The sequence below is a fragment of the Thamnophis sirtalis genome, unplaced genomic scaffold (assembly GCF_051295495.1).
Source record: "Thamnophis sirtalis isolate CommonGarterSnake01/CBP01778 unplaced genomic scaffold, rThaSir2_p1.2 scaffold_8, whole genome shotgun sequence".
In the NCBI taxonomy this organism is placed as follows: domain Eukaryota; kingdom Metazoa; phylum Chordata; class Lepidosauria; order Squamata; family Natricidae; genus Thamnophis; species Thamnophis sirtalis.
In genome coordinates, this window is record NW_028261388.1 from 23,472,347 (window position 1) to 23,495,305 (window position 22,959).

A 22,959-nucleotide genomic window follows, 5' to 3' on the forward strand; every position below is an offset into this window, starting at 1 on the left:
AAATATTTTCTTGGTCTCTCTGGGCACCCAGAGGACAGTCCTCCTTTTCAATCTTTCTTTCCGAGGCTCAACTTGCAATATCGGCCGGCAGGCTGCGAAGGAAAAACCCTCGGGCGTTTCATTGCGCTTTCTGAGTTCGGGGCTAGAATCCGCCTCTCGTGAAGTTCGAGCGGCGGCGTTTTCTAATCGCGACCGTCAACCATCTCCCTGCGCGCCGGCAGAGGGCACCAGAGCTCACTTTTCTCTCCCTCTTTTTTAAAGCCCGCCGCAGTGGGAACAGGATAATAGGTCGAGCCGAGGCGCTTGGCGGGAGCTGCGGACGCCGTTGGGTGGGCGCTCCCCGCGCCGCGCATATCCATCTCCACCTTCCCATCGCGCGCGGCTCCCCTTGTCCTACCGGCGCTGCCATCCATCGGAGGCGGATATAAAGCTCCGGAAGAGGACTCGACTCGCCAGGACTGGGGCAAGGCGCCAGTGGGGGCTGCCCTTTGTCCTGCCAAGGGGAAGGGCCCAGGACTGGGACTGGGGGGGACTCCATCGCTTCGAGCCAGGTAGGTGCCTTCCTGCGCTTTGGGTACCAAGGAGGATCCCTGCATCGTTTTCTGGGGCAAGGGAGAGACTTCGCAGACGGGCGACGGAGCAGACCTGGAGGGAAGAAGAGGTGTTCACTTGGGGGGGGCGGGGAAGGGGGCGCGGCGGGTCAGGTTCTTCGGAGCAGTTTGACAGCCAAAGGTGCGAGGATCGGGCGCTCCCCCGCCCCCCCCCCACGCCCGCCCGTTCTGCGAAGCTAATTTCCTCCTGCGCAAGTTTTTAAGCCCGCGGGGTATGTTTCCCCTCCCTTCCCGGTCACCTGCTCCCCGAGAACTCCGAAGAGCGCCTGCGGGTTCTTCCGTGGGTAGCCCGAGACGGAATCCACGGGCCAGGTAGGCGTCTCACCCGCGGAACCCAAACAATGTCACGCCTGGCTCCTTTGGCAGGCGGGTTGCGCTCCCCGCGAGAATCGACCGCACTTTGCCTTCTCCCGAGACGATCCCTCTCCGAGGCTGTTGCGGTGGGATAGAAAGGATGATCGGGGTTGGTTTTCTTCCTCCCCCCTCCCCCCCACGCCGGCGGACTGTCCCCTCTCCCACCTCTCCCCTCCGTCGTGCGAAGGCTGCGATCCGCGCCTCCCCCCACCCCGATCCTTCCTGCTAAGACACGAGGGTGCTCAGCTTTTGACAGTTATCAATATGATCACGAGGCGCGATTGATGGGAAAGGGAAGAAGATAAGGGGTGATTGAGCGGCAATTTCCCTTGGAGGAGTGGGGATGGGTGGTGGGTGGGGAGAGATTAAGACATCGTGGTTGATAAAGAGGAGCTGTTAATGAACGGTTGGGGATGAGGGTAGGATGGGAACCTGAGGATGTTGTGCACTCAGAGTGTCCCCTGCAAGTTTTAGGACTCCTACAAGCCCCTCCCAATAATTGGGCTCCCTTCAAAAAGGTTGGAGGTTTTTAGTATCCTGTTAGGGACCATGCAAGCCTGACCCGTCCAGAGGATGGGTGGTGGTTGGGAAAGCCTCTTTTGTTTGCAGACAATAAGTGCCACAAGCACATTGGTTGGTCATTTTAGACAACCGTCTTTTGTTAAAGATGGGTTTCACTCCCCCCCCCTTCCCATGGGGAACGGAGGCTGCTGTATTAGGGACTTGTCCGAAGATGTGCTTTTCATATAATTCATGACTTTGTGTATGTGTGTGCATGTGTGCATGTAGGCAGAGAGATTTCCTTAGATGAGGAAATGTGTGTCATCTGAAAGATTATGGAGCAGAAGGAGGGTGAATGTGGGCTGTGATGCACGGCTAACCCTCTAGAGATTTTAGCAGAGCACAAAAGGATTGTGGCTCCCAGTAGCAGCAACGGCTGCAAACGTCTTGCTTACCAGCTTCTAAACTGGGATGTTGTTGAAAGAAAGGAACCCTTGAATGTGAAGCTAAGAGTAAATTTTAGGCAGCCAGACAGTGAGTTAGCTCTCTTGATAGTAAAAAGTTGCAGGCTGCTTAATTCATTCTCAGAGTATATTCTCTTTTCGTTTTTGCCCTTGGTTTTCAATTGGGATTCAAATAAGAACTGTAGTCCAACAGCTAAATTCCGTAAGAAGGGGGATGAGTGCAAACACCTCTTCCACCGTAAGGCTATGAAGCTGGAGCTGATATGTCAAAGTCTCCAGTTTAAATGTCATCTTAGCTAGGTGACCTTAGGGAAAGTACAGCTGTCAGTTAAGGTACCTACCCCCATCTGCTGAATGAAGATAATAATATATTCTGATTTAAGGGAATGGTGGCAAACAAGGCTTCTTGAAATAATGCTTGCAAAGTAATATAGAAATGTTGTGTGGTTATTCTGCTTCCTGCTGCTACTAATGCTGTAATAATTCATATCCCTGGACAACATGAGTGTCTGATAAAAGCTCGCAAGTTTCGCAGCAGTTTTTTTATGCACCAACTGCTCAGCTCAGTAATAACACAATTGTGCTGTACTTCTGATTTTCTACAGTGTTGGCTAAGTGCACACAATGTACATAACACGGTTATCAGATTAAATTATCTTCCAGATTTGAAAAGATCAACTACATTAAAGCATAACCCAATTAAACTGAGGTCAAACAACACATTGAACAATATACATACAGGCTAATATAAAACTAATCAACTTAGCATGCTGCATGAGCCACAAATCTTTAACTGATCTGCTTAAGCAATTGCTTGAATTCAGTTGCTTTAGGTTTAGGTGAATCATTTCTAAGCAACAGTTTTAAGAAGACCAGCTCTCAACTAGGAACAAGTTGAAGGTTTCCAACTTATAAATAAATAGCAAACTATAAATACATTTCATTGAAATTAATGCGATTTTCCTTGATATAGCTGCATATAGCTATAGAATTGTCTTATGCATTATATTACTTTTATGAGTGCCTTTCTAATTCTTTAAAAAGAGACTAAAAACTGAGCCTGATAAATAGTAATTTTCTCAGGTTTGAAATATGCTTTCACATAGGACTCCTAGTTTCAGTATAAGGGAGAATCCCAATATTATCATTATTTCTTCTTCTTCTTCTTCTTCTTCTTCTTCTTCTTCTTCTTCTTCTTCTTCTTCTTCTTCTTCTCCTCCTCCTCCTCCTCCTCCTCCTCCTCCTCCTCCTCCTCCTTCTCCTCCCCACTCCCCCCTCTCCCTCTCCTTCTCCTTGTTCCTCTTCTTCTGAGTTCAGAATGCTTTCCAAACTAACTAAACAAATCAACCCAGTGTTCTCAGGGGCATCCATGTCAATACCCAAATTATCCTACTTTGGACACTACTTTGGACACATTATATAAAGACCCAACTCTCTGGAAAAGACTCCAAAGTCCATTGGAAGGACTAGGTTAAGGGTACATCGTCATGGAGAAAACATAGGTGGTCCCAAGGGTTGACAACAACTTGATGACATATGATCAAGTTCTAGAATGGGGGTTACACTATCCTAAATAGGTCCAATGTGCAATTTGGAGGTCCTTCTCAACTCACAGCTCCTGTTTGCAGAACTGGTGGCAGCCATGGGAAGGAGGATTTTTGCATAGCTTTGTTTTGCCTGCCAATCATGCCATTTCCTGGACTTTGAGGCCCTGCTCATGATTACTCATGTCTTGGTCACCTCCTAAATGGATTATTGCAATTTGCTTTCCATGAGGAACCCTGTGAAGAACATCCAGAAGCTACAGCTGGCACAGAATGCACTGGAACTGATGCTCTTGCATCAGTGCAGGTTATACTTCTGCTCTGTAAGCTTTCTTTTGACTGTCATTATACTTCAGGGTTTAATTTAAGGTTTGGGTTGTAACCTATAGGTTGTAACCTATAAAGCCCTTCATAGCATGGAGCCAGGTTATTTAAGGAATTGCCTCTCCCCATTAAGTTGGGCATAAGGGACCTTCTTTGAGTCTGCTCTATTGTGTTGTTTGGTGGGGTCCAGAAAGACCCTTTTCTGTCACGGTGCCAGAACTTTGGAATATCCCTGTTAGGAATGTAATCTAACGGTTGGGTTGGCAATATATAAATCATGTAACAATGTTGTACCTGTTTCTTTAAACCATACTGTAAAATGTGATTGGTTGCTGTTTTCCTCAATTGGCCATAAGAGGGAGCCAGAATGACTGTTAGCTCTCTGTTCGTTAGATGCTGGGTTGATCTGATCTGAGTGTTTTGGAAGCTGGCTGTTAGAAAGTGCCGTGAGCTATTGTAAGTTTTGCAACTGCTAGCAAACTTTGAGTACTGAACTGATTATATGATACTGGACTATGTTATTTGGATTATCCCTTAACTGAAAGACGTTGATGACTGACTGTCTTATCCGTGTATGACTTGGACTGTTTGATGGACTCTGATACCTCTATTTCCACGAAAGTAAAAGCCTATTTAAACTGCAGTGTCTCTGTATGCTGGTTTGTGTGTTCTCCAACACAACACTCACAACGCTTCGCTGAACGTACTCGCTCTCCCAACGGGGAGCTTACCTAACAATCCCTCCCCAGAAATTAGAGTGGTCCTGATGCTATTAGCTTTTTCTAAGGCCTTCAAGATGAGGTTCTGTCATGAGGCTTCAGGAAGTGTGACTGAGCAGCTCATACAATTGTGATGATGAATATATGACACATGAGCCACAGATGGCATGCAGAGCCATCTCTGCGGGCATACGAGCCGTTGCCCTATGTCATCTCCAACATACATGTGCCCACTGGCGAATTGATTTTCGGCCTCTCTGGAGGGTGGGCAGAGGTCGTTTTCACCCTCCCCAGGCTCCAGGAAAGCCACCAGAGCCTGGGGAGGGCAAAAAATGGGCTTACTGGAAGTTCGGAAATGGACCATTTCCAGCTTTCGGAGGGCCTCTAGGAGATGCGGGGAGGTCCTTACACCCATGACTAGATTCCTTAAATTTACTTTTTATGAGTATATGTGATTAATTCATATTCTAATCTACACATTGGAAAGAACAGGAAGACTAAGATGACTATAGAAACATGTAACTGAGTTAAGTAATCTAATTCAAGAAATGTGGTTTCCTCTGTTTTCAGATTATGGTTTTATATTACCAAGCCATCATGCTTTTGCTTCTTTTTAGTGTGACAAAAACACGTACCTGAAGATTATAAATCAGCAACAGCAATTAAAACCAGATACTCTTCTCTTAGGCTTAATGGATAAAGAACTTGAACAAAAATGGAATTTTGATATTATATATGTTGATGGCAGCAAGAATACTTTATGCACAAAAATGGAAGGATACTTTGATTCCCACGGTAGACAAATGGCTGCAAAAGTTGATGGAATTAGGAGAGATGGCAAAATTGACTGCTTTGATTAAAGAACACAATTAATTTTGTTTCTACTTGGAAACCCCTTTTGTGCTTCGGGGGAGGGGGAGTAAAACTTTGATTTTGGGATTTGCTGAGTAGATTATAGAATTTATTATAGAAATGGCTGGTATACATTATTATATAAAATTAAAAAGTTGAGGTTTTATGTTATTACCTTATTCTACTACATCAAAAGGAGTTGGAAGTCAATATTTTTCTTTTTCTTTCCTACTTACCCTACACTTACCCTACTACTCTTTCCTTTTTTCTCCCTTATTTTTCCCTTATTTTCATTTTTCTTTGTACGCCTTTATTTTATATTTTGATAAACTAATAAATATTTGAAACAGCAATGGTAATGAAACTCATTAGACGAAGCCTTACTATTATTCCAACCCACATTCAAGTAAAATGGAATTCTTAGCAGAATTGTATTTGGATCTGACGTGACTTTTGCAGCTTGAAGGATGCCAGGTATTGGGCTATCACAGAAAGTTATTCTAGCATTATAGTCCAGCAAAGCAAAATTCTAAAAGACAGAAAGCTCCCATCTTCAATCTGATTTCAGCCAACTTTCAGTTACTAATATCAAGTTACTTGAGGCAGTAACTTTTTTTCGGGGGATTGCCCTATGCAATCTTCTAACACAACAGCACAATTCTCTGTTTCTCTCTGTGTTCAAGTCACCAAATAATATGTATTAGTAAGATGTTGAGCAAGTGATGCAGAAGTGATAGGATTCATGAAGGAGGAGAGATCAGAACTGTCTATGTTTTTAGAGGTTCACCCACAAAACCGCGCTCGACTAAACCGTGCCCGACTAAACCGCGTCGCTGACGTCATCAACAGGGCAACAACAGCGCAGAGACAGAAGCACGCTGTAAACCCTAAACCTAAAATTAACCCCTAAACCTAAACCTAACCCCCCTAATCCTAATCCTAAACCTAACCCTAAACCTAACCCTTAACCTAACCCTAAACCTAACCCTAAACCTAATCCTTAACCTAACCCTAAACCTAATCCTTACCCTTACCCTTAACCTAACCCTAACCCTAACCCTAACCCTAAACCTAATCCTTACCTTAAGTTGAATCGGCTTGCTTTCAAAGCGCTATTTAAAGCGCCCTTCTTTCTCCGCGCTGGCTGTTGATGACGTCAGCGACGCGGTTTAATCAGGCGTGGTTTAGTTGAGCGTAGTTTTGACGGGTCACGGTTTCTAGAAACATAATTAATCACATTAGGATATCATTCTGCCTTGCTGCTGTTGGGGCCTAGAGGTCCACATCTGATTGAATTCATGCTGTGTCTTACCTTTCCTCCTCATCGAAGGCACTATGATATGGGGACTTTAGAATGGAACTATATTTATCCAAACCAAACAAACTATAGCATGACTGAACACAATGTCCAAATTATCTAAATCAGGGGTGTCAAACAGGCACAGAGGCCACACTCACCCCAGCTCCTCAAATGGGAAAAACATCATGGAACGTCATGTGACTGCAACGTGACATGGCAAGTTTGACACCTGTAAGTTAAATGAACTCTTGGTTTTGACATTCATTCTTCCTGCCTCAATTGATGTCTGATGTCTTGTAGTTATATGAATCAGTCTTGAGATGTCAGCTATTCAAATGTCTTTCTTTTTAGCGAATGAAGAATTTTGATGAGTGTCATCTTCCCCATAAATCTCCCTCAATAAGTTTTCACCAATCACATTCAGTCCAGTTTATCTGACAAGGTTGTGTTGAGAAGATAAGCTTCACCAATGACTCTCGTGTGCTCTCACTTGAGGTATTTGGAAGAAAGGCAGGATATAAATATTAGAAGTAAATAAAATAAATCTACTGTTGTAGCAGGTATCATTTTTTCATGAAGCACTCTCTAGGGATAGGACATTGTCTATTTTACAATGTTTACCAGTATTTTAACATAATTATAACTGTCACTAGGCTCTAATAAAATAATTCCTATTCGAATTAGTGAATGAATAGTTTGTTTAGAATCTAAAATGATTGTGACTGAATTCTGAGACTACAAAGCAGTGATGTATGCATGGTAGACTATTATGGTATGTATATTATACAACATCGATTTAGATGGTATACATGAGATTGGTATAGAGCAAGTAATGGAAGCATGAAGGATGAAAGGACTTTGTTTAATTCATAGGGAGAGAAACCGAAGAAAAGAAGTAATGGGAGCCAATGTGATAATTGGAGATCTTGGTACCCTGCAGATGTGTGGACTTCAGAATTCTGAGGAACAGCCGTTATATGTTGCATAATTTTATTTTGTGTTTTATTGGGCATATTTATGTTGTAACCCAGCATAAAGTCAACTAATACATGGATTGCTCTGGCACAGAGATCTGGAAAGTATAAATGTATAGTTAAAAATAAAATAAAGTATAAATGTATAGTTAAAAATCAAGAGCCAAGGTGGCGCAGTGGTTAAATGCAGCACTGCAGGCTACTGCTAGATCAGCAGGTCAGCGGTTCAAATCTCACCGGCTCAGGGTTGACTCAGCCTTCCATCCTTCCGAGGTGGGTAAAATGAGGACCCAGATTGTTGGGGGCAATATGCTGACTCTCTGTAAACCGCTTAGAGAGACCTGAAAGGCCTATGAAGCTGTATATAAGTCTACTGCTATTGCTATTGAAAAAAAAAAAACCCCTAAAAGTAACACAAAGCTGCACAACTGACTCACACACAATGCAGAATCAGATGGACTTTGCATACAATGGCCCCTGCAACAAGCAGGAACCTCACAGACAATCAGGCACAGCTGATCCTCGTAACTTTTTAAAAACTTTTTTTTAGCCTTTTTTTTTTACTACTGGTTCGGGCGAATCGACCCATACCGGTAGCATTTCAACCCTAGTTGTCCCATGATGTGATATGCAGAGAGTCGGAATGCTAATTAGCTCTTTATGGTCGAGGGAGATCTCCAGCTCAATGAAATCAACCTCAAAATGTTCAGTGTGACCAACTTTCTGTAGATTGGCACAGACTTTGGAGCAGGCATTTTTTTTTTTTACGGGAAAAAGTGGCCTGAGGTAATTTCTATGCAGAAATTATACAAGAAGCAGATTATTTCCCTCTGTAATGACAAACTGGACAGTAGAGCCATCTACAGCAGACTTTGTACGAAGGGTATAATATTCACAGGGACCTCTATTATCTCTGTTATGAGATAATGGATAACAGCCTTTGGATCTGAACTAGTAGCATCTGTGGGGAAAGCAAAATTGGCAAGATAGCAGATGGAACAGCGCAAAGCAAACACTCTCCTTTTTTTTTAAAAAAAATTAGAATGTGTGTATAATGTTGACGCTTGCCTAAAAGGGGTGGGGCTTGCGCTGTGATGCTCCATCTGCCATCTTGCTGATTTTGATTTTTTTTCTTGCAGATGCCGCTACTCCAGACACCCATCCCAGGGTTTTGTGATATTTTTTTTTTGTGACACGATGCAAACGTCTCTTTCCCAATTGTTTAAAGAATAGCCAAAAATGTGCAAGTCTGTCCAATTCATTGAAATTGAAGATGCCATCTGGAATGCATTAAATGATAACATTTCTCAGAGATGCTGAATTTCTGTTTCGTTTCTGCCAGTTTAAAAATATTCTTACCTCATCTTAGGAGTATTTAAGGGCCCTCCGGAAGCATTTTCACCTTGCCTAGACTAGCCCCCTACTCCCTTTAGTACCTCAAATGAGAAGGACACAACCATGCATTCCTTTAAAAGTTTCCAAACAAGTGTTGGAAACACTGATTTGCGTTGTTTTTCACACAGGTTTATTTAAATACATTGAGACGTTAGAGAAAATGTCTAATAGTGAGCTTAATATTCACAAAGAACAGAATAGTTATATATTATTTGTTTATTTAATTTATTTAATAATTTATTTAATTTATTTAATAATTTATTTAATTTATTTAATTTATTTAATTTATTTAATTTATTTAATTTATTTAATTTATTTAATTTATTTAATTTATTTAATTTATAGCAAGGGAGCAGAGTCTCGGGGTTTTAGCTGCATGTTTTTATTTTTTGATGCAGCACCTAGAACAGGGATGGTGAACTATGGCATGCATGCCACAGATGGCACGCGGAGCCATTTGTCAGGATACGTGAGGCGTTGCCCTGTCAGCTGACTTCACCCTCCAGAGGCTTTATAGGAGCCTGGAGAGGGCAAAAACAGCCCCCCCTCCCTCGGAGGCCCTCCGGAGGCTTCAGGAGCTTCCCTGCCGGCCCTATGAGCAAACTGGAAGTTCGGGAATGGACTTCCTGTTTGCTCGTAGGGCCCGTTTTAGCCCTCTAGAGCCTTCAGGGGCCTTCCGGAGACTTCCCTGAAGGCTCTGGAGGGCAAAAAACAACTCTATGAGCAAACTGGAAGTCACTTCCAGTTTGTGCGGCTCCGGAGGACTAAAAATGGCCCTACAGACTTCCAGTTTGCCCTACGGACAAAGCGGAAGTGACTACCAATTTGCTCGTAGGGTCATTTTTTGCCCCCCCTCCAGAGCCTTCAGGGGTCACAGGAAAGTCTCCGGAAGACCCCTGAAGGCTTCAGAGGGCTCAAACCAGCCCTACAAGCAAACCGGAAGTCCATTCCTGAACTTCCGGTTTGCCCGTAGGGCTGGTTTTTTGCACTCTGGAGCCTTCAGGGAAGCTCATGAAGCCTCCAGAGGGCATCCAAGGGAGAGCGGAGAAAGGTGTTTTTTCTCTCTCCAGGCTCCTATAAAGCCTCTGGAAACTGGGGAGGGCAAAAAAAGCATGCAAAAACACTGGTCATGCACGCATGCATGCTGGGGGTTGTGCATTGCATTATGGGTGCGGCACGGCGATGCACGACCTCCCTGCACTCCCCACTTTTGGCACGTGAGCCAAAAAATGTTTGACAGAACTGACCTAGAACATTTCCAAATGTTGATACTAATTATAATTGTTATGAAGGTATGAAAGATAAATTCTCTTGGGAAACTGACAAATCAACTGCTATGATTTGAATTTTGAATTAAAATGAGATGAGATCCAATTTGGTTTTTGCCTTGGTCCCACCTATTTTCTTTTTGTGGGGGGGAGCTCATCTCAGTAACTTGCTCAAAAATATATCTATGATCTTTGGTTCTATAAAACAGGGGTGTGAAACACAAGGCCCGCAAGCCGCATCTGGCGTGCGATGTGGTTGGATTCAGCCTGTGGGGCTGTCCTAGAAAATGTGAAGGGCCGGCACACATCACTTCGGCCCAGTCTATCCAATGCAAAGAGGAAATATCAGGCCAGTGTGGCATTGGCCCGGTCTACCTAGTGTGAAGAGGAAACAAGCTAGCAGTTTGGGGAGTGGCGTCAAGCTGGCCGCACCCAACCAGTCAGCCACGCCTCCTTCTCCTCCCCTGAGGTCAACCACAGCCCTGTTGCAGCCCTCAATGAAATTGAGTTTGACACCCCTGCTGTAAAAGTTGGACGTTCAGGCACTATTTCAAAGATCCAAGGTAAGGAACAAAAGTAACAGTCTATCACTGTGATGGCGACCTATGGCACATATGCCAGAAGTAGCACACAGAGACCTCTCTGTGGGCATGAGTGCCATCGTCAGTGGTTTCCACCAGCTGGTCTTCGCGGGCACCGGAGCACTGGAAAACAGCCCGAAAACAGCCAAAAAGCAGGGCATTTTTCAGACTGTTTTCCGGGCTGTTTCCGGGCTCTTTTTCACCCATTTTCAGGCCATTTTTCAGGCCAAGTACAGCCCAGTAAATGGCCAAAAAAACAGGCATGTGTACCAGCCAGCTGGTCTTCTGGTTTCCAGCGCTCTGGCATGCGCACATGCATGCACATGCACGTATGTTCCTGTTTGGGCATTCGGTGCCGTAAAGATTAGCTGTCAGTGGTCTATCAAGTTAAAGCTGAACAGAAATAATTTTATCTGCCAATCTGTGGCCACCCAGAAGTGGGTGAATGATTCTACCCAGTTCCCCAACAGTATTTGAAAGTAGCAGTTTCAGGGAAAGGCTCCATAGGTGTAAGTCTTTGGGGTTTGAGCAGAAACAGTTTCCCACCCCCCCTCAAGTTGAAAAAGAGAAATCCAGAATTATTCTGGAGCCTTGCTGGATAATACCCAGACTTTCCCATTTGAAGTCCAAGGAGAGCAGATTCTACAGGATGCCTTGGCTAGATATTTCATTGAAACTTGGCAAGACTGAGAGATGCAGTCCGCTAGGGAGAGGGATTATTCAGTGAGACAGAGGATATTAACATGCAGCCCTTGACTATTTCTTAATTTATACTATAGCCAAGGGACTTTCTAGGTAACTCTCTTCCTTTGAAAGGAAATTCAGGAGCTTTATCATATTGAATGAGAAATGATGGAAAAAGCAGGTGGAATTCTCTGTATGGGTGTTGCTATCACTACCTTGCGACTGGAGAGTAAGACATGCAAATCAGGTGTAATTATACCTACAATGTTGAATTTCTGTTTAAAAATAAAAAAATCTGATTAATTGAAGCCATTTCCCGGTGACCATCCATATAATTTTCTTGGCAACAATATGGACATTCTTTGCCATGTCTTCTTTTCCACTTCCCACTTTAGTCAGGAATTTTCTAGTGGTTTACTATCCAAGTATAATCAAGCCAGGCTCTGCTTTTAAAATCTGATGTAACCTGCTGTGTGCTTTATTCCTGTGGAGGGATGAAATTGGGGTCATAAAGGTGCCTTAGAATCTATTTGCATCTTCCATCCTAGGAAATGAGCCCGTAAGAGAACTTTCAAAGCATTTGAAGAGTTTAAATCCACCCCCATGGATTAAGAAATACAAAAACATCTCTAAGTTTGGATAGGTTCAGTTTCTCAGGTGGCTTGAATCTCAGCACAGCTCGGTTATCTTTCTAGAGCCTACTTGATTTAAACATGTTTTCCTTTATAGAGAAGGTATTGCTACCTAAGAAAACATAGAGCTTTATGTTTTCATGAGCATGAAATAACATTTTTGTAATTCAAAAGTTTTATTTCTTTTAAAACACAAATATTTCATCATTCCTCAATCAGTAAAACATCGAAGTACAATTTTTTTGTATGCCCCTCCCTCCCTCCACCCCCAACCCCCCTCCTCCTTCCCCCCCCAACTTCCCAGAACCCGTACACCGTATGGATTTTTAACAAACACAGTCTAAAATCTATTGAGAAAAAAGAAATAAAGAAATTAATGACATCTCTACATTGACCTTAGCTTCTTCTTGCTGAACTAACTTTAAACAATTTAAATCATTTCTGATCTTAAGCATAGGCTAACTGGAATTTCTTGGTCCCGTATTTATTTTGTATATAGTCAATCCATTTTTTCCAGTCTCGTTTGTATCTCTCATTTGAGTGATCTTTAACATTTTATTTTGCATACAATTCTGGTAATTTTTTGGGGGGTTTAATCTCACAGAAAATAGTTAAGAAGGAAAATCCCAAAGGAGCTTTTTCAAAGGGCAACTGGACTTTCTTTGTTTTTCCTTGAAGGTGTTTCGTTTCTTATTCAAGAAGCTTTTTCAGTTCTGACTGAATGCTGGGGAATGGAAGGATTTACATTCCTGGCAGTCATCTGCCATCAGAAGGCAAATGTTGTAGGTGGAATTTCAAATCAGGCCTGTTCACGCACTACAGGTAGTCCTCAACGTACGACCACATCTGACAACAATTTATGTTGTTAGGTGAGAAATTTGTTAAGTGAATTTTACACCCATTTTATGGCTTTTCTTGCCGCAATTTTTAAGTGAATCAGTGCAGTTGTTAAATTAGTAACATAGGCTGTTAAGTGAATCAGGTTTTCCCGTTGACTTTGCTTGTCAGAAGGTCCCAAAAAGTGATCATATGATTCCTGGACATTGCAACCGTCATAAATGTGAGTCAGTTGTCAAGCATTTGAATGCAACTCACATGGCCATGGGGATGCTACCACGATTGTAAGTGTGAAAAATGGTCATAAGTCACTTTTTTTCAGTGATGTTGTAACTTTGAACTTTGAACAAAGTTGTAACTTTGAACAGTTCACTAAATGAACTGTTGTAAGTCGGGAACTACCTGTATTAGTTTTCTTTGAAATAAGGGAGGGAAGCCTAATGTTGCTTCAACAGAGACAGGACTCTTCTGAGATGGATTGGTGGGACAGGAGAAACCTTTGAGGTCAGCCTTACATCAATGAGTTCGAGTTCCATTATCCTTTACTAACACACTGGAATGCATAGTCTGAAGAAAGGTTCTGTTATGGCCCACCAGCAGCCAGTGGAGCTGGCAGCATATTCGGACAGTGAGGAGGTTGGGGAGGAACATGGGCCAGTCCCAATCTGGGGAAGGCTCTGATGAGGGTTCTGTGTCAGAGGCAGAGAGGGGGCCAGAGCCATATGCCAGTTATCAGCTGCCTTCGGAGTCAGACATCAGTGAGGCAGACAAACAGCTGGAGCCTGTTCCCAGTGTGCACATGCGCAGAGTTGCCAGATGAAGGGAACAGCTAAAGAACAGAGGTTGACTTGGGAGTAAGTCCACAGGTGGACAATGAATGTCCCCTCCCAGAGGAAATAAAAGAGGAGCGAAAGTGGAGTGGAGTTTGCAGGAGACAATTAGTTTGCTTAATTGGTTTGTGACTCTCCGAGACTCCTTGCCAAGTTTTGCAGATATTTGCCTGGCAGCTCTCCAAGCCAGATAAGGTCTGTGACTGTAAATCCTCCCTTGAAAGACTTTACTGGATTTGAATGAGCAGAATTCACAGTAAATTAATAAAAGGGGGTTTTGTCGGGTCCGGGAGTTTGCTTCATGCTCTAGGGAAGCCTAGGTCAGAGCAGGTTCTTTCTGCTTTCATTATAAGGCTGACCAAGAATTGATTCATTACCAGCACAAATTAGAGCACTCTCATTTGATATTTTCCACATGAGCTTTTTTAATGGAAAATTTCTGCAAAACCAGAGAGAATAAATTTTGAATGTTCAACGTATATCTGTGCCTACCCCATTCTATTAGCCCAGTGATGGCTAACCTGCCGAAAATGTAAGGGTGCGCGCAATAGCGTGTGGCAACACCCATAATGCAAAGTGCACCCCCACATACGCATGCAGAAACAACCCCCATCACGCTCCCTCCCCATGTGTGCTGCACTTCTCGCCTCCAAGCTGAGCTTGGTATTTCCTCCGGGAGGTAGGGGAGGCTGTTTTTGCCCTCCCAAGGCTCCGGGGGCTCCCCCCAGCCCTCCGGAAGGCTGAAAATCAGTTGGCCGGCATGGTTCCACCACAAAACCGCGGTAGACTAAAGCGCGCTCGACGAAAGCGCGTACCTGACGTCATCACAGCGCGACGAAAACATCACGCTGTGAGCGGTAAAGTTAAAATTAACGTGAAAACCTTACCTTAACCCCCCCAAACCTAACCCTAAACCTAACCCTAAACCTAACCCTTAACCTAAACCTAACCCTAAACCTAACCCTAAACCTAACCCTTAACCTAACGCTAAACCTAACGCTAACCCTTAACCTAACCCTAAACCTAACCCTAATGCTTAACGTAACCCTAAACCTAACCCTTAACCTAACCCTAACCCTAACCCTTACCTTTATGTGAATCGGCTTGCTTTAAAAGCGCTTTTTAAAGCGCCCTTTTTTCTCCGCGGTCGTATTTGTCGCGCTGATGATGACGTCAGGTATGCACTTTAATCGGGCGCGCTTTAGTGGACCGTGGTTTTGTCGTGCCATGGGCCGGCATGCGCATGTGCGTTGGAAGTGATAGCTTGCGTGCCATCCCGGTGCTACCCTAACTGTAAATATAACTTTTGTCTCTCCCCATTTGCCTTCCTGTCCCATGATCACTTATGCAATTGCCCTTAGTTTTAGAATTTCAGGCAACCTGAACCAAGTAGTTTATCAGAACTCAAGCCAGCCTTCTTCTCTGGCCCCGGGCTGTTTTGGAAACACGGTGATGGCTTAACTACAGTCTCTTGGCTGAGCTAGAGACTGTCAAGGAGAAACGTCCTCAGGGACAGCTGTTGCAGAAACAGACCCAGCAAATCAGCATTGCATTAAAAAAACAAAAGGAAATTACAGTCTGCTAGTTGGATGCTGCCTTTCTTTGGAAACTTAAAAGTGATTTTTTTCAAGACCGCTGCTGCAGTCAAAGGCTACACCAGTAGAGACCAAAATGGTTGGAACTAGTTCAGTGGTGAAATTCAATTTTTTTTTTACTACCGGTTTTGTGGGTGTGGCTTAGTGGGTGTGGCAGCGGATACTGCAAAATCTCCATTACCACCCCACTCTGGGACCAGCCAGAGGTGGCATTTGCCAGTTCTCTGAACTACTCAAAATTTCCGCTACCTGTTCTCCAGAACCTGTCAGAATCTGCCAAATTTCATCCCTGGACTAGTTGCATTCCAGTAGGGCATCACAAGTGCCTGAAGGTGGAAGAACAAAAGCAATGCAAATAGAGTTTACAAAGTAGACTGAGTTGCAGGTGAAATCCTTCACGGATCAGAAGTTTAAAACAAACTTAACTTAATGTTAGGGATTGGCTGGAATGGGATACTTCTGTGACCTATATATCACAAGAGTACAGGTAGTTTTCACTAACTTCAGTTCACTTTAGCGACTGTTTGAAGTTACGACACTGAAAAATTGACTTATGGCCATTTTTCACATTTATGACCATTGCAGCATCTCCTTGGCCACTTGATCAAAATTCAGATTCTTGGCAATTGCTTTGCATTTATGATGGTTGCAGAGTCCCATGGCCATGCGATCACCTTTTCCGACCTTCTGCCAAGCAAAGTCAATGGGGAAGCCATATTCGCTAAACAACTTTGTTACTAACTTAACAACTGCTGTGATTCACTTAACAACTGCGGTGAGAAAGATAATAAATGGTATTGCTTAATAATAGAAATTTGGGGTACAATTGTGGTCGTAAGTTGAAGATTCAGTTGCTTTCCAGTCCCCCCCCCCATTTGAGTGAGCTGCTTTTGATTTATAAGAGCTTGGAGGCAAGATACCTTGGTATGTGTGTCTGTAATTTCCAATCTTTGCCCCTGATTGGAGAGGTTGGCCCCTTTCAAAATCCTCCAAAATCTGAGGGCAGAGAATTGTTTGCATGATATCTCCAATTCATTTCGAGGGGAAGGAAAAATTCTGCAACAATTTGTGAAGTCTATAGACTTGTCATGTTGAAAAAGTCTAATGGATGGAGCTCCATGCTAAAAAAATCTTCCTTTGTGATTAACAATAGCAATAGCTATAGCAGTTAGACTTATATACTGCTTCATAGGGCTTTCAGCCCTCTCTAAGCGGTTTACAGAGTCAGCATATTGCCCCCAACAATCCGGGTCCTCATTTTACCCACCTCAAAAGGATGGAAGGCTGAGTCAACCTTGAGCCAGTGAGATTTGAACCGCTGAACTGCAGATAACAGTCAGCTGAAGTGGCCTGCAGTACTGCACCCTAACCACTGTGCCACCTCGGCTCTTAATTAATTGAAACATGGAAAGCCAAAACTCCTGTATTTTCCTCTTGTCATTTATTATTCAATTTGATGAAAGAGAAATGGTTTCTCTTCAAAGGAGAAGAGAAATTCAGGGAAACTCTCATGGGTGGAATAGAATGTTCCTGAACTTTTTTTTTTAATATGATGTTTCCAGAACAAGATTTTTCCCTGTTTCTATTTATTTTTCTAACATTATGTTGTGTGCATGGTGATTTGCATGACACAAAGAGGCTGACATTACAACATCTAACGAAAACCATCCCGTTATATTATCAATACAAATAATAGGAGAATTATAACACTTTTTAATGTTTTAAGTTGTTGTACTCTCTACATACAAGGTTTTGGGCCAAGAGGTTAATTCGAATTCTATGTGTATATATTTAGGTAATTAGCTGATAGGTGAATCACAGATTAATGAGGTTTGCTGTTGTTGTAGCTAATAGCCGTAGTACAAAAAGTAGGTGATAAAATTGTAACCATCGATCCAGTTAATTATTACTAAATCTTGTCAATGGGTCAATGACATTGATATAAAGTCTGGCAAATTCATCATGACCAAAATTATGCAGATTACTGAAATAAAATAGCCGGGATTTAATTCTGCAAAATAGCAAGCAGATAAATGTTGCTTGATTTCCCATACCCTCATTCTCGTATGTTCACATCTATGGATGTTTGTCAGCTATTGGTAGTAACCATTCTAAAAATATCAGATCTTTTAAATAGTCTAGCAATATTTTCTACCTTCAAATCAAAGCAAGTTCATTTTAATTTCTTTTTATGTTTTTTTACTTTGTTACATCTATCATTTCTTCTTCTTTCCTTTTCCCTTCTTCCCTTCCTCCTTTCCTCCCTCCCTCTCCCCCTTCCTTCCTTCCTTCTTTCCTTTCTCCCTCCCTCCCTCTTTTCCTTCCTTCCTTCACTCCATCCCTCCCTCTTTTCCTTCCTGCCTTCCTGCCTTCCTCCCTCCCTCTCTCCCTCCCTCTTATTAATGACCCCTTCATTCTTTCCCCAAGTACATCCTTTACATGTTCTTGTCTGATCAACTGCAATTATTTCTTGTAATTCAGAAATTATACTTTTGTATAATTGCCCACTCATGGCACCCATTAACAGCCTGTGCTATGTAGTGCCTATCTGTGGCACTGGCATACCCACCTACCCACGACCATAGCATCTGCCTGCAGCATCCACACATCCACCCGTTCTAGTCATGGCACCAACAGGTCTCACCCACAGATCTCACCACCTGGTACACTTGTTCGGGACTTCCATCTCTCCCCACATCATGGGCATGTGAGGTCCTCAGTTAATGACCCCATATGGTCCTGGGATTACAAATGAGAGTTTAGAGAGAGTTTATTAACATTTATAGGCCGCCCTTTTCCCTGAGGGGACTCAGGGCGGCTTACATAAAATCAGGAGGGGGGAATACAAACAATGACGTAGACACACATAGAGTAAAAATAATGAGCAACATTCATTCATCATTCGGGAGGGGCGGCTATCTTTGTCCCCAGGCCTGACGGGCTAGCCAGGTCTTGAGGGCTATGCGGAAGGCCTGGACGGTGGTGAGGGTACGAATCTCCACGGGGAGCTCGTTCCAAAGGGTCGGAGCTACTACTGAAAAGGCTCTCCTCCTTGTAGTTGCCAGCTGGCACTGGCTGGCAGATGGAACTCGGAGGAGGCCCAATCTGTGAGATCTAATTGGTCGCAGGGAGGTAATTGGCAGAAGCCGGTCTCTCTATGCCACTGGGACTGTTGGAATTATTTTTGCAAGGCAATGTGGTCATGTGACATTGTGCCTTACAAATATATTGTCAAGTGATGAAAATTCTGGTCCCAACTGCTGCTGTGTTCCTATGCACTTGATTTTTATTTTCTAACCAAACAACTTTGCACTTATTGGTATTAAAATTCATTATATTGCTTGAAGCTTATTTCTTCAATCTATCAAGATGTTTTGGATTTTATTTCTGTTTTCAAGGTCGTTGCTCTTTCCCCCAATTTTGTAACCTCTGAAAATTTGATAAGCTTTCCTTCCATCTCTTCATCCAATTTGTTGATGAAAATGTTGAAGAATAGAGGATTCAGAACTGTTCCTTGGAGCATTCCATATGATATCTCTCTTGATTTAAATAAGAAATACTGATAAATGTTCCTTCAGTTTGACCTTTGTAATAGCTATACATCCCCTTGATTATCATGCTATCCACTTCATATCTAATTGGGTTGCTGATCAGTGTGCCAGGAAGTACTTTGCTAAAATCAAGGAATACTACTATTTCTGTTCAATGTTCATGATGTTCAGACCAGTTTTGTTTCCAAAGTTGTGGCCACTGTTGTCAGGCCTGCAGCCAGTTCCTTTTGGGATCTTTGGCCTGCCACACTAATATTCTATTCTACTATGCTGTTTCATTAGTGGGGAATTGGGAGGGGGAATAGTAAGGAGTAGAATATGATGTTGTCAAAATAAAATTCTTATCTAGAATCCAAGGTCATCCTTTGTCTCTATACCTCTGTGCCTGACCAGAACTGAATGGGTGGAACTGCCAGCATGGCAGTGGAAAATTGGACCATGTGATGGACTTGTGGGTGTGGGGGCAAGATCATGAACTCTCAATTGGGTGGAGAAAACCTGGGGAAGCTCAGATTCGGATTTTCCCAGATGTGCCAATATGGCTCTCTTAATAAATTGGAACTTAGAGCAATACTTTGCCTTGGACCCTGATTTAATTTTGGATGTCATTTGGAACCCTGACAACTGTAGTGTCCTGCTGTCATGTGATCATGATATCTGAAACTCCCTGCTAGCTTCCCACAAGTAAAGTTGATGGAGAACCCAGCAGGAAGTCAGAAGTTCCTCTTGCTCCCACTGCTCCCCCACCTTGCCCATGGTCTTCCTATTTATCTGTTTAGGGCTTCAAAAATTTCAGCAATGAGTTCTCTGCCCGGTTGCTGGGTGGGCATGGCCTAGCCTGCTTCCTGTACCATGGTGGGGGGAGGGGCGCTTTCGCCTTCCCCAGGCTCCGGAGGCTTTCCTCGAGCCTCTGAGAGGGCGAAAACTGTGTCCCCTGGGCTGCAGAGGCCCTCTGGAAGCCAGAAACAGGCCCATTTCTGGCTTAGCAGAACTTCCAGGAGGCCCATTTTCTCCCTCTCCGAACCTCCGTGAGGGCCCTGCACTTACCTTGCATCCAAAACAGGTCGTGTGGAGACTCCTGGGAGAGGTGGGGTAGGAGGGGCGGGTGAGGCCAGCCAGCGGTGGGATTTGGAGGATCTCTGAACCAGCCATAACGTTAGCTATGGGTTCTCCCAAGTCCGGTTTAGGGTAACGAAACATTGACTTATTATTGAGGTTTGCATGCCACTGCAATTACTTTTCTATTTATGATATATTTTCTTCTTAAATGGTCATGGGACTATCTAGCATTTGAATTTTTAAAAATGGAGTCAGCCTAAAATGTAATGTTCATTCTGTTCACGCACTACCTTTCTGTCAAAAGAAGACCCCATGGGGCACACAGGTTGTTTAGCGATAGATAAATCTGTTTTCTTATGATCTTGCTTTAGAATTTCTGTAGATTTTGTTGTCATAGAAATTGATCTGTAGTTTGTTGAAACTTACCGTTGTCAATTTTTTTAAAAAAAAATATATGCGCAATATATGATTTTCCTTAGTTATTTAGCACTTTGTCAGCTCTTCAGGATTTCTTAAAGACATTTCATAAGGTTTGGGGAACTCATCAAGTACTTCTTTCATTATGCCAGGCTGCATCTGGTCCTGGAGATTTAAACTCAAAGGAAAGATGTATTCCCTCACCCTATTTCTATCACACTCAAGCTTCAGTTTTCTCTCCCTTTCTAGCCTTCAGAGTTTCCAGATGGAACACATAATTGGTTTTTTTAAGAAGATAGAACCAAAAAAGAACTGAATAGCTCTGCCTTTTCTTTGTTATGCGCTACCTTTTTACCATTTTGCTGAACAGATGGCATACTGATGCTTCCCACCCTCCCCTTTTTACTTTGAAATACACGTAAAGAAACCTTTCAAAAATTATTCTTTTACTAATTTCAGCTCATGCTGAGATTTTGCTTTCCTGATTAAAAAAAAATGAAGCAAATCTAAAAAAAAAAGTTCACAGTTATTTCTCTGGATGGCATTCCAAAGTGAAATGTTCTCAGATACCAGTTTAGGACATTTTATCATAACACAAAAGAAGAAGGGGAGAACAGAGAATGAGGTGGCTGGATGGAGTCACCAAAGCAGTAGGCATGAGCTTAAAGGACTCCAGAGGATGGTAGCGGATAGGAAGGCCTGGAGGAACATTGTCATGGGGTCGCGATGGATTGGACACGACTTCGCAACTAACAACATAACACAATCCACATGAACATATTTTCTGTCCCCCCTCCCTCTCTACCTAATATTTACAATATCATATAGCGTAGTTTTCTCCAACTCAAGATGTGATGGTCAACAGCTTTCATAATGACGTTAGAAACTATGTGAAATTCAGTGGGAATAGAGTAGCATGGAAATGTCAATCAGTTGATTGAGGAATGTCAATCAATCCCAGCCAGATTTGAGCCAAGGAGATTTGGAATTATATTGTTGTCATTCAGCAAATCCAGAGATAGACAGGCAGAATCTGAAAGAATCTTCCATAACTTAACAAAAACCTTCTTTTTGAAAATGAAGCTTCTTGTTTGCATGCAGCCAGAATTTTGCATTTTACTTGAGTTGCTGAATCCTAGAAATTCCCTATGAGTTGTATGCGTGCTCCTTAATCTCAGGTCCTCTATCACAGTGTTCTTCCTGGGATCTGCTGGATCCATTCTCCCAGCTGAGACTCAAGTGCTCTTATACTGCTAGGCCTTTATTGTCCACAACCTCAGTAGTTCCTCCTTCGGGCCTATCTGACACTGCTACAACTATCACCACTGCTGTAGCCTGGTCATTGTCTACCGTTGTGATGTCTGGTTGGTTCTTTTATTTATTTCTAGGTTCCGGTGTGCACATGCATGCTGGCTGGCAAGTCTTCCGGTTACTGCCATGCATATGCACGGGCCAATCAGCTGGCCAGCACAAATGCTAACACTGGAAAATGGAAGACCAGCTCTTCCGGTTTCCGGCACTGCCGCACGTATGAAGGCCAGCTGATCATCGTGTGTGCATGCAGGCCAGAAACCCAGAAGAGGAATGGCCAACACTGCGTGTGCCAAGCAACATTGCTTCGCGTTCCACTTCGGGCATGCGTGCCATAGGTTCGCCATCACGGGTCTAGCCCATACACTGCAGACATTCCTTTACACAATGCCTGCTACTTTTCCTTCTGTCTGTCTCTCTCTGTCTTTCTGTCTCTCTCTGTCTCTCTGCCTCTAACTTACACACACACACACAATCACACACTGTTTCCCTTGGACCACAAGTTCTGGTAATAATAATATCAACTACATCACTTCCCTAATTTTCTGCATGGAATAATCTCCAGATATCACTATCTTCCCCAATTGCAAAGGAAAAATATATATATCAAAAGACCCTTTCCATAGGAATGTATGATTATCTCAACAAACAATCCAGCAGTCTTTTATTCATACTTCAAAGAAGAGAGAGGATTTATACAGTACAATCTGAATTCTCTGTTTGGCTTAGAAAGCTCTCAACCTATTCAGGCTAACACTTTTAGAAGTGTAATTTCCTCTGAACTCTTTCATTTATTTATTAGCAGTAGGACAAGAAATTAAATAAATATGATAGATACTGATAATTAAGTTTTTTTTAATGATGTTAGTACTGGTAAGTTAAGCTGCCGCCAGTACTTTCATCATCAATGACTTTCTATTAATGAAATTTTCTTTCTTCAGTCAAAACTCATTAAATAAGATTTTTTTAAATTCCTTAATAGCATGCTTGGCATCACTTATTTTTTTTTGCCCTTTGGAATCAACAAAGAGCATATGTTATGTTTTTTGTTTACCATAATCTTCAAAGTGACCCAGAATGTAGGTATATAAGAAAAGAGGATTCACATTCCTTATTATATGTTTGTTGTTTTTTCCCCCCTAATCTCTAAGGGACC

General features: G+C 42.9%; 1 protein-coding gene across 4 annotated transcripts in view; it reads left to right on the forward strand.

Moving 5' to 3' along the window:
- Positions 1-335: 335 nt before the first annotated feature.
- MTUS2 (microtubule associated scaffold protein 2) overlaps positions 336-22,959 on the forward strand; it is a 342,103-nt gene continuing 319,479 nt past the window's right edge. For 2 of the 4 annotated variants that reach the window (XM_087721256.1, XM_087721254.1), the window contains exon 1: positions 336-551. The gene's annotated coding sequence lies outside the window, so the exon portion shown is untranslated. The remainder of the gene's footprint in view (positions 552-22,959) is intronic. The other 2 variants (XM_087721253.1, XM_087721255.1) reach the window with 1 other exon arrangement.